This window comes from Passer domesticus, chromosome 12 (genome assembly GCF_036417665.1).
Source record: "Passer domesticus isolate bPasDom1 chromosome 12, bPasDom1.hap1, whole genome shotgun sequence".
NCBI lineage: Eukaryota > Metazoa > Chordata > Aves > Passeriformes > Passeridae > Passer > Passer domesticus.
This window is the reverse complement of record NC_087485.1, coordinates 648132-660195: the sequence shown is the minus strand read 5'-3', so window position 1 is coordinate 660195 and position 12064 is coordinate 648132. Positions and strand designations below refer to the sequence as shown.

General features: G+C 43.1%; 1 protein-coding gene across 3 annotated transcripts in view; it reads left to right on the top strand.

The window, feature by feature from the left end:
* ZFHX3 (zinc finger homeobox 3) overlaps positions 1 to 12064 on the top strand; it is a 435802-nt gene that overhangs the window by 116259 nt on the left and 307479 nt on the right. For all 3 annotated transcript variants that reach the window (XM_064386182.1, XM_064386181.1, XM_064386180.1), the window contains exon 3: positions 7322 to 7420. The gene's annotated coding sequence lies outside the window, so the exon portion shown is untranslated. The remainder of the gene's footprint in view (positions 1 to 7321; positions 7421 to 12064) is intronic.

Genomic DNA, 12064 nt, shown 5'->3' with positions numbered 1-12064 from the left:
CTGCTTTTGCTGCATGTGAGTGTTTTCTCTGTAGTTCAAGGGTTATAGAAATTACAGTTGACAAATCTCAGCTACAAATACTATTTCTAACATTTTGCATAAAGTCTTAAAACCTTTTTATTTATTTCCTTTCTCACAAGAGTCAAATAAGAGGCTTTTACATACCAAGGGAAGGTTTTTTTTAGACTTAAACTTCAGAATATTTTCAATATCTGCAACATTATCTTTTGAATAATAATTACCTCTTATATTAAATTATAAGACAGCAGGATTCAGGATTAGATCTCTGCATATTATTCTAGTGAAGGAAATTATGACAGGGGTCATTTTTTAGAATTATGTAGGAGGGTAAAAGGTCCCAGGCAGCATTAGAAGGGAAGGCGTTTATAATTAAATTGTAATTTAGGCCTATGATTTATAGTTTTCTCAATGAAAAATTTGGTGCTGTAGAGAGATCCTAGGAGGAACTTTAGTGAGATACAACTTAATGAAATAATAAAAAGAAAAATGATTCTGGAATAGACTGTATTGCAGTGGTCCCCGGCAGGATGCTGCAGTGGAGCTGCGTGCTGCCACTGTTCCCTTCGAAACTCCCTTTGCAGGGCTGCTTTCCAGACTCTCGAGTTTGCTCAGGCTGGAACAAGGCATGGAAGGTTTCAGATCAAGGCCATTTTCACAACAGATACCTTTTAAACTCATTTAGCTCATTAAAACTTAGGGGAGTGTTCTAAACCATGCAAGTTGTCAGTTCAGGACAAACTGCAGTTGGTTTTTGTTGTTGTTAGTCACGAGCTGCAAGAAAACCCTGAGCCTTGTTCTTCATAATTTCTGAAGCCATTAGAGTGTGGATGCTGAAAATCTGCTCTGAAATAGCACCCACTTACCTAGAAATAGCTCATTTCTACCTAATGTGCAGGGGAGTTTGGAGTTTCAGTATTATTCTGCAGAACAGAGAGCTCCTGGAATTAAAAAAAGAGTATTTTTATAGTTATTTTTATTAATTAACGGGCTAAACTCCTCCTGAGCATGATGAAGAACTGTTCTACTGGCAGGAAACCATTAATACAGAAAGGTTAAATGGTTTGCCAAAGGTAATTGAGGCAGTCAGTGACTGATCTGACACCAGGAGCCATCTCTGACCCGATCTCCTCTGGCAGTAAAACTCTGCTGGACTGGTTTGCACAGTGCCAACAGTTCTGGCTTGGGTTAAACCACACTTAGCTTAGGAAGGACTAATTTGCATTAAAAATTACTTTAAGGAAGGGATGTAGGCTCAGACTTTGTTTTAAAATACTATTTTCTTGTGTAAACTCAGCAGTTGCTCCTGCAAATGGTAGGAACAGTCTGGCTCAGGCTATAAAAATATCCTTTTTTTTTTTTTTTTTTTTTTTTTTTGTAATTACTTGATTTTTGTGTATGGCTGTAGAAAGTCAACAGGTAAGTTTAGAGCATAGGCTTCTATGCTCTAAACTCAGCTCCTGGATTTTACTATGCTCAGATTAAGGCACTGTATTAATCTTCTGGTACTTAAATTCTTTTGCAGTAACTTTGAATGCAAATAAGTATCTAGTTGAAATAAATGCACTAATAAGCACCCTCTGATATAAATGAAATTGTTGAAATTGTGTCTGGACAATGTGTAACATTTTCCATGTTACAGAAAGATGGGAAGGAGGATGTGACTTAAAAATACCAGATATGGAAGTTCAAAAGAAGGAAAGATCTTGAACCAGCAAAATTCTCTTGCCTTCCCTCTGAGAGAGTGGCTGGGAGCTCAGGAGCTCCCTGCACGTCCAGCAGGGCTGGGAGAGGAAGGGTGGGCTCCCCGAGGGGCTGAGGAGAAACCAGCGCCGAGACAGAGAGCACCTGCCTTTGTCATGACTGATACTATTTGTCTTTTAAACATTCACTTGAAAATTAGCCCGGTATGTGTTTATTTAACTTGTGCACAGAATCCTCCCAAGTATCCAAATTTAATGAAAAAACAATCAGCTTTTTAAAGGCTGTGTGTTTCTATAATGAATATTTGGGAATGTTAAGAGATAATGTTATGTATTGGAAAAAAAAAATCTTAATAACACAGATTGTTCTTTGGTTTCTGGGTAAATAACAGCTACTTTAGAATTTATCTAAATGAAGAACTTATGCCACAGGCTCTCGGATTTTCAGAGGAGTATTTCATTTTTTGATGTGTCAAATTAAAAATAAAGCTCAGGGTAGCCTTTTCTGTTTTCCAAGCTAACCTGAAATAGACAAGGTTATGACATTCTTGAGAAGAGGGATGTTTCACCCTAAAGAAGAAAACGTTTTTTCTGCTATTTGCAGACAATTATTCTTTTTCTTGTAGTTTTGTGAGCGTTGCTTGCGGTAAGTGTTGATTACGGACACATTTGTTTGTGGTCTCTGTTTTTAACCCCTGGCTGGCCTCGGTGGCGGTGCCGTGTTTGGCTCCTTTGTGTGGGGCGCGGGATGCGGGAGCGGCGCCTTTGTTCAAAGCGAGAAGGTCGCGGAGACAACGAGGGGAGCGCGGGGCGTCCCCAGGGCCCCGAGCGCGCCGCTGCTGCGGGACAGCGCGGGGTGCGGGGACAGCGCGGGGTGCGGGGACAGCGCGGGGTGCGGGGACCCTGCCTGGCACAGGGGTCACCGCCCGGCCCGGGGACCCTGCCTGGCACAGGGGTCACCGCCCGGCCCGGGGACCCTGCCAGGCACAGGGGTCACTGCCCGGCCCGGGGACAGCGCGGGCTGCGGGGTCGTTGCCCGGCTCAGCGCTGAGCGCGGCCGGGCCGGACGCTGCCCTCGCTTCAGCGTTTGTGGCTTCGCAGCCTCGTGTCCCTGCTCGCAGGGCCTGAGGGATGGCTGGCACTGCCAGAGGGCAGGGAGGATGGGAGAGAGGGAGGGATCCTTCCCTGGCAGGGTGGGCAGGCCCTGGCACAGGTGCCCAGAGACGCTGTGGCTGCCCCTGGATCCCTGGCAGTGGGATCCGGGCCAGGCAGCGGGCACGGGGCACATCCAGCCCCCGGGCAGGGAGCGGGCACGGGGCACATCCAGCTCCTGGGGCAGGCAGCGGGCACGGGGCACATCCAGCTCCTGGGGCAGGGAGCGGGCACGGGGCACATCCAGCCCCCGGGCAGGCAGCGGGCACGGGGCACATCCAGCTCCTGGGGCAGGCAGCGGGCACGGGGCACATCCAGCTCCTGGGGCAGGGAGCGGGCACGGGGCACATCCAGCTCCTGGGGCAGGGAGCGGGCACGGGGCACATCCAGCCCCCGGGCAGGCAGCGGGCACGGGGCACATCCAGCCCCCGGGCAGGCAGCGGGCACGGGGCACATCCAGCCCCCCGGCAGGCAGCGGGCACGGCAGGGAGCGGAGTGCCGAGCGCGGCCGGCCGGGGCCGCAGCGCCGGGAGCGCCCCAGGGCTGTGCCGGCACCGCACCCGCCTGGGCCCGCCTGCGGCTGGAGGAGCGCCGGGGAAACGCTGCGCTTCAAAGGAAAAACATCGAGTCTAAGGTGGCTTAGACTGGATACCCAAAATTAATAGACATATTTGACCTTAATCTGTCTTCCTGGACAAGTTTAATTATAGCAATTTCTTAACTTCGGCTCGAGATCTTGTTTCAGAAGTGTTAGTGTTCTTTCAGTGTGGGAGGTTTTGTATTTAATATCACCGTGCTTTCTAAGGAGAGGCAAAAGTCTGAAAACTGACTGGACTGAAATCACCCAGGACTTTAGAGATGCCTGTGATTAATTTCTCTTTCTAGATAAATTAATGTTTCTGAGATGAGATTGAATTGGGGACGAGGAGGAAGAAATTAGAAATACTGTTTCAGAGCAAAATTTGAAACTGATTTTATTGTGGAATGATTTTATTCCCTTTGCGCTCACAGCCCGTCCTGGCAGGAATCTTTCAATGTAAACCATTTGGCATGAGCTGATGATTAAAACCTGATGATGTACATGTTGATTTACACCAACTGGAGTCATAGCATTTGTTTTAGCCTTTATTTTTTTGTCTTATATAACTTAAACAAAGATGTAAAGGTTGTAATATCTCTGTGTAATTTGAAATATAAATATTTGAAAGTGCAGAATGTGCTACCACGCAGTGGTGTGTGGGCAGCAGCAGCACATCCTGCAGCGCAGCGTTAGCAGTGCCAGCTGTGTGGGTACTGGAGCTGCTGAGCTGCTTTTCCGTGCCTCAGTCCTGCCTGCAGGATTTTACTCTGCCCGAAGAGCTCCGGGCACTGTCACCCACAAAACAAAAGTAATGACTGGCCACAGTGGGGGCTTTGGGTCAACTCTGGCTTTTCTTGGTTGTTGTATAAAAATGCATTTCTGATTTTCTAGAAGTTTTAACAACGATGTTTTATCTCTTAAAGAATAGATATGATTTTACCATGTTTTACTCTTTCTCCATTTACAAGAAAAGACTGAAAATGCAAAATTTTAGACATGAACAGCAATTTTGCATCTCTGTTTTCATAAATTTGACACCTTTCATATGAAATAATTTCAAGTTTTCTATTAAAATGGAAATAAACAATCAGTGCCTTAGATTGAAGCCTCTAAGAAGCAGTTTTGAGCCATGCTGATGGTGTAGAAAAACTCCTGTGTTACATAAATAAAAGAAATTAAACTGTTTTCCTCTTTCTTTGCATGGGGCTGGTTTGTGAGTGGGATTCTAACAGAGCAGATGGACTCGTTGCTTGAGTGCACTTACTTTAGTTCCACATCTTCCCCAACTCCAGGAACTTGAACTTGTCATTATCAGCCCCAGAAGGTCAATGCATTACCCAGGGTAGCAGCTCTTTCATGTGGCCTTTCTGAGGAGGGAAAAACCAGCTTTTAATCTTGGCTTTTATAAAACACTCTGTGTACTGGATACATCCTAACTTGTCATTTCCTCGTGTGTTTTAGTGCTGGGGAGATCTGGAGATGCTTTGTGATGCCACACAGATACACACGTCCGCAAAAGGCCTAATCTGAAGTGAATCTTCTATAAATAATAAACAACAAATAGGCTCCTTTTAGTTATATTAGCCCCAAAATAGGTCATGTACATTTGTTTTAAATGCAAACTTAACAATAAAGTAAATTCCCTAGGTGGAGAATTTGATGTGTTTGTGCAAATTTTCTGGACATAGTACAGAAAAAAGCCAGCACCTATATTTTACCATTTAAAATATTTATACATTGTCTCTTAAAGTCCTGTGTTTGAAATACTGTTTATAATAAACTCCCTAGGAGAGAACTAATAGTCACAGGTAAACACTTGCCATTTGTTAACTTAAACACAAAGTAATCTTTAACTTTTTAAAGAGACACTTAGTGTTTGCCATTGCTTCCAGAAAAGTTGTTGCCTTTGTCAGCTTCCAAATGCCTCCAAATACTCTGATTTTTCACCTGATGGTCCACCTGGTCTTGGAGTTCCATGGGCTTCTCAAGAAAAGTGATGAAGGAGAGTGAGCCTTGTGTCCCCAGGCTTTGTCCCTCTGGACCTCCACTGGAAATATCAATATGATTTTCAAATAAAAAAGGGCTGCAAAGGCTGCCTAGGCTATTCTGTTAGTGCTCCCTCAAATAGAAATCCTAATATGTTAAATTCTGTGGTAACTGATAAAAGAAGAAATATGAGCAATGGGTTATTTATTGCAGTTGGGATTAAAATGGGTATGGCACCTATTGTAATTTTCTTACTATTTCTGCCTACTACAGCTGTGTTTGGTTTTAACTGGCATCTGTAAGTGCTTCTGTAATACAAATAATGTATATAGGATGTCTCACAGTAGAACTAGACAAAGGTAAGATGCTACAAACTGCAGTCCCACATTTTCCAGCTGGAGTTGTTCTGTGAGCGAGGCAGGATCTGAAGTTGAGGTGTCAGCCATTGTAACACACATAATTTCTCTGTCCCTATTCATTTTCATCCCCGAGATGCATTGTAAAAGTGTAAATCCATCACTAGATAATTTTCAGTTCCATTATTTACCAAAATGAATAGTTAAGCAAGTCATTGTTATTAGTGGGATGCTATTGTTGTTTCGCAGAGATAGGGCCTGCCAAGGGCTTGAGTGATGTGCACTTGAGTGTTCTTTCAAGATCCTTGTACCTGTTTCATTTGGGAGGAGTTTCACTCATGTAAAATCAAACAGAAACAATTTTAGTAGCCTCTGAAAAGAGAAGAAGGGAAAATGGATATTAATGAACTATTTAATATTCTGCTATGGCAGAGATGCAGTGATTTTGCTGTTGACACTTTTGCATGGAATTAAAGAGATCTGGTGGTTGTTTTACTCATCTGTCTTTGTTCCTGAAAGACTTTCAGTGTCATCAGATTTGGTTTTGTAACCTGAGAGAGATTTTACAGACATGCAGACAAGGAAAAAAAAGCGCGTCTTTTTCATGAAATTCATTGGTATTCAAAACATGGTCCTTTGATGAATTAGAAATTTTGGCTAAAGCTTTAATGAGATTTTTATTTCCTGAACTTATGTTGGAAAACGTGTGAGCTGCACAATTCACAATTCTGAATAAGAGTGGGCTTGGTTTTTCTGTTCAAGAATATTTCTGGCTTGTTGTTTATTGCTCAATACTGTATTGATTGGTGAGTTGAGAAGTTCATGATGAAGTGGAACAGTTTAGAGCTATGGATCTGTACTTTGTGGCGTGTGACGGGTGGGTGCAGGAGAGCCTGTGGGAGCTGTGCCAGGGAGCAGTGCCTGTCCCTGCCCTGCCTCGCCTCTGGCAGCCACAGCAGGGCTGGGGGTGCCCAGAGCCCCCGCTGCCAGCCTGGGCACCTCTGCCCTGGCCTGGCCCTGCGGGGCCTGAGCTGGGAGCACACACGGGCACGTTCACACACTGCCTGCACCGGTGGAGCTGGAGAACCCTTTGTGTGTGTTCTTTCGTGGTTAGTAGCATCTCTCGTTGTGTGGGTGGTTGCTGGGGACAAGTAATTTGGGAAGCTTTCCAGAAACTGTCATTGAGTGGTCTTAGATTTTGTAACATTCCTTGTGTTCCCATGCTGTGCTACGCCAAAAATTCTCCTGACTCAAGAACATTTGAGTGCTATGACTTACCACACTTTGAAACTCACATGTGTTCCAGCATGTTAAAAGTATTAGGAATATTTAGGTAATCATTGTACCTTGTCTTTTAATTTGCTTTAAATCAAAGTTTTTTCCCCAGTGCTTACAGAAATGTTTTGGTGTTGACTGAAAAGAAGGATGTTATAGAAGATTTTTTGTTAGTCATATGGACAAGACAAAATTCTGTCTGTTCTCATCCAATCCCAGCTAAATGTATGTTTTCCATTTCTTTGTGCCAGCTACTTTCTGGATTTATCCTGAATGAGAAGAGGAATTACTGAATGAACACCCAGGCAGTGAGTGTCCTGATGCTATGGTCCAGAAGTCCTTCATAAATGGTGAGTAAACCTCTAGCTCTGGATTTCTACACTGAATTTTTAGCTTGATTTCAATGAGTTTTAGGTGAAAGCTGTCTGATTTTCAGCTCTCAGTCTGGAGATTTGTGAATTGTAGCCACAGTGCGAGTTGAAGTCTTTGCATGTAGATTGTGGCAGTCTGTATTTTCAGAACTTATCTCTGTATTTGAGCATTTAAGGTCTCCTCCAGAAATAATAAATGTAGCAATAATTGTGATCTTTATAATTTTATCTGGGCAGCTGCAGCAATCAGAGATCTGTCTGTGTCAATGGCTCCAGAGTACGGAGGTCTGAACAAGTGGTTTTGGAAGAGAAGGTTTTGTCCACACTCTTACTCTGTCCTGGGAGAGGATTTCTGAAAATGTGATATAAATGCAAATCTGTGTTTAAAAATACTGAAACGCCTGTGTGCTAATGCTAGTTGCTTGCTATGGGATGTTTGGGGTAAGTTTGCTGATGGTGTAATAAGTGCAATTTTATTTTGATGCCTTCAAATAGAAGATGCAGTATTATTTGAGAGTAGGAGATCTTTCTCTTCATTATCTAGTGCTAAGTGTTGCTTTGCTTCTCTGCTGTTAGTGTTATGGCAGTCTACTTGCGTGTTCACTTTTGGCCAAAGTACCCTGAATTGGAGGGGGCAGGGAAAGAAGAAGGTGCTTGTAGGCAGGTGTGTGGAATCTCTGCAGTAAGTTTTAAATGATGTATGAAATGAAAAATTCCTGTCTGATGCACAGGACGAGCAGAGCCATTGATGTCTGTGAAATCTCTGCTGCAGAGGCTATTGCAGAGACTCACAGGGTGCTTTGGGTTGGGAGGAGCCTCAAAATTCATCTCGTTCCCCACTGCCATGGGAACGCCTTCCCCTAGACCAGGTTGTTAGAGGTTTTCTAATAGTGTTTCAGAAATGTCAACTTTTAATTTTTTTATAAAACTCCTCTGCTTTTGAAGGGCAGAAGTCTTTCACAGCAACAAAATTCATTAGAAAAATCTTTCAAGACGGTGCATCAATAAATATCCTGAGGCAGTTTCCTGGCTTTGCGTGGTTTCTGAGCCTGGGCAGCACTGCTTTACAGAATGCCATGCGGGTCTGAGGGGGCTGCTGAGGATGCTTTGAACTGCCCTAAAGTGAGAGTTTTAAAAGTTGAATGATGGGATTCACGATCGGGAGCCCAGTGGTTTGTCTGAGAGGTGGAGTGGGTTTAGGAGCTGGAGTGGAGTGGAGCTGGGAAGGCAGGAGTGCAGGGCTGGGGGGAAGGATGGATTTGTGTGGCTGATACACAGCAGGAGCTGCAGGGCAGCAATGAGACAGAACATTCTCTGTTTCCAGCTTAGTCACCCGAACCGTCCTCCTGCATTTCATGATGTGGCTCCTGTAGGGGAAAATAAGGTGGTTTCAGTTATAACAGACACACAAGGATCCAAAGCAGCATCATCCTGGTTAGTCAAACATCTCTATTTCCTGGCAATTGAGTTTGATATATCTGTGCCAGTCTGCAAATGGAGATTTGAGAGTTTAAGCAATGTGTGCACAGGTTACTGCATACACTTTTGCATTTTAGTTTTATAGATCTTCTAGAACTGCCCTTTCAGCTCCCTTTCTATGTAGTCTTTGCATATTTAAATCTCTTATCAGAGAACTTTGTTGTGTTTTTAAATTGCTGGTGGTCAGGATTTTTTATGTTATTATTGAAAACAATAGTGGAAGAGAAATAGTTATTATATTATGCTATCAGGTTCTTTAGAAAGGAGAAAACAGTGTCTGAAGAAATTGAGAACACTTTCATAAATCCTGCTTTGGTGGTTTTTTCTTTTTCTTTCTTTGTTTTCTTTTTTTTTTTTTTTGGTTGTTTTGTTTTTGCAGGGTTTTTTTGGTTGTTTTTTTTTGTTTGGTGGGGTTTTTTTTGCATATCCACGTTGTGTTTCTGCTCTCTAAAAGCACAGACTTCCTTCCAGCTCTGCTGTTGTGCTGTGCTGATGCAAGCAAGCTTTTCAGTGGTTAGAAAGAAAAAAGATAAGAGAGCAGCATATAGATGGCTTTTAAAGGCAGCAGCTGATTTGTTGTTGCCATGATAGTCAGTGTTGCCCTTTTCTTACTTCCCCAGTATTGTTTCCTTCGTTCAGTGTCGGGGTTTTCTGAATTGCCTGGCGGATCCGTGCGGCTGAATGTCCTGTCAGAGCAGTGCCCAGGCAGGGAGCTGGTGCACAAAGCCTGGAGTGCCGGGTGCTGGCTCACACCGCCCCAGCTGCTCAGCCCTCCTGCCCCAGGGCTCCCCAAGCAGCGTCCCGCTGTGCTCCAGGACCCCAGCCCCTGGCCCCGGCTGCTCCTAGCCGCTCTTCTGTGTGCTGTCCTGGCTCTGGGCTAGGCAGCTTTGTAAGGTGTTTGATGGTAGTTCTTGTGAGGAAACGGCTCCTCCTTCCAGGCCATGGACATCTTCTGGCCTTGAAGCTGAAAATGAAGGTGCTGCCTTTGTGATCATTTACTGTAGGCAGTGTTTTGTACGTATTATTACAAATATTAACTAGACTTTGCTTTACTTTAAATGGAGGGGTTTGGAATGCATATACTATGGAAAAAACAAAATAAGGAGTTATGTGATGTTTGCAGGGCAATTATGTAGTAGACCATGACAAAATAAGAAGCAATAGCATGAATAAACCAGATAGTAATTTTTTTTCTGCTGAAATTGTTTGACACAGTAAAGGACTCTTATTACTGCAAAGCATTTAATACTGAATCTGAATGGGTTTTGATGAAATTTGCGTGTGGATTTAGTCTCTGAAACATATACCCACAAAAAAGTGCCACAAGCTGTTCTTTCTTGAGTCCTGCAGAGCAACTGGCACTGTCAGCCCGTGGAAAATGCTTTTTTGCAGCAGATTGTTTGTAAGAAGTGTCATGCAAGAAGTTTGTGTGCCTAAAGTGAATTTATCAGGCTGTTTAGAAGCTCTTGTGATATGAATGATCAGCCTTCTTTTATACATATTATTTACAACTCTTCTGTATAAGTTACCTGTGCTTTACTGGAACTGGGCTGAAGAACCAATGCTAGGACATGCAAGAGTTTGGGATGTTAAATAGGAAGAACTGGATGACTTTGAAGAAGTGATGAAGATAAGGTGAAGTCAAACAGAGTCAAGTAAGAATGGCTTTCCCTGGCTGGAAGGGTAGTGTTTTCTTGGGAGGAGGGGCCAGGAGCTGCCTGTGGTACAACTGTGCCACCAACACGGTGTGGTTGTGAAAAAATCAAGTGCCACTCTCAGACATGTGAAGGAAAAAGTAATTCCAGAGAGGTTTGTAAAATACTGGTGCCGTGGTAACAGCAGCTGGCAGGAGCTCATCTATTTACAGAGGAAAAATGTGAGATCAGGACTGTCTCTTAGTCGGGGAACAATGCAGGGGGATCTCACCATTACTCAGGGCTGGAACAATTAACACTGAGTCAGGACTTTGTTTTCCTTTAACAAGGAAAGGACGATGGGTCATTTCTCCTGATGGTGCTCCTGAATGCATTTGAGATAAATGATTTGGTAATCTGACAAATTGGAAGAATAACAAGAAGTGCAAGATTACTTTTTTTCCCCCAACTGAAATGTGTTAGAGCCTCTATGACACTGGTAGCAGGTGAAAGAGGAAAGCAGTTCTTGAACTCTTTGCTAAATTGATATACTAATCAGAGTGCCTTTTCCAGAAAAGAAAGAAGAGCCCCATTTTGCCTGGACTCTATCTTTGCTATTTTCCTTTTTCAGAAATAGAAGATTAGGAGGTGTCTGCGCCGATGTGATAAAACGTTCCCGTGGAATTGTATTGTATTTTCGCCTTGAGTTGCTGGCAAAATGAAGTTGTTGGCTTTCAGTGCTGCTTTGTTTTTGACCCCTTTTTGTGAATTCTCTGAGGAAAGAAACATATTCCCATCTTTTATAGTAATCAAATTTATCTGGCATCTCTCAGCCTCTTGCATTACTTATGCTACAGTTGACCAGCCTTGGGAAGGGTTTAGCGGGTTTATTTATTTATTGTTCTAAAGTGAAGGTTTTTGACTTGAGGTCCCCACGTAGTCCATGGGGATTTGAAGAGAAAAAAATGAAAGTGCTTTCTGCCATTATTTTGATACAGTTATTTTCTGTGAAACTGTTTAAAAAATACCCCAGACAACCCAAAACCTAAACAAAGCCCCCCATTAGTCCAAAACTCCCAAGAAACACTGAGAGAGGGAAAAACTTGATTATCTTAGTTGTGTTGGAAATTCAACTTTGTCAACTTTCTTCTGCATCTTCTATTTCTCTTGCTGTTTTGTCATCAATTTATTTAGATGATTGAAAAAGTAAAGATTGATTATAAGGGAAATCTGGGGTATCATCAATTATTTTGATTTCAAATATGATTTATTTGACTAACAGCCCTAAAAGCTGGGACTGATTTAATTTTGTTTTATGCTCATGAAATCCACAGAAGGCTGACCTGGCCATCTTCCTCATCCTCGGCTTTGTAAGTTCCACACAGTATTTGCCCTCTGACTCTTGGATTTTATGCTCTTTGAGGAGCAAACAATGATAGTGTAGAAACGTTCGTATTACGTTTCAGATGTATATACCCATGTAGAAGGATTTTTTGTTGCAAAAGAAAAA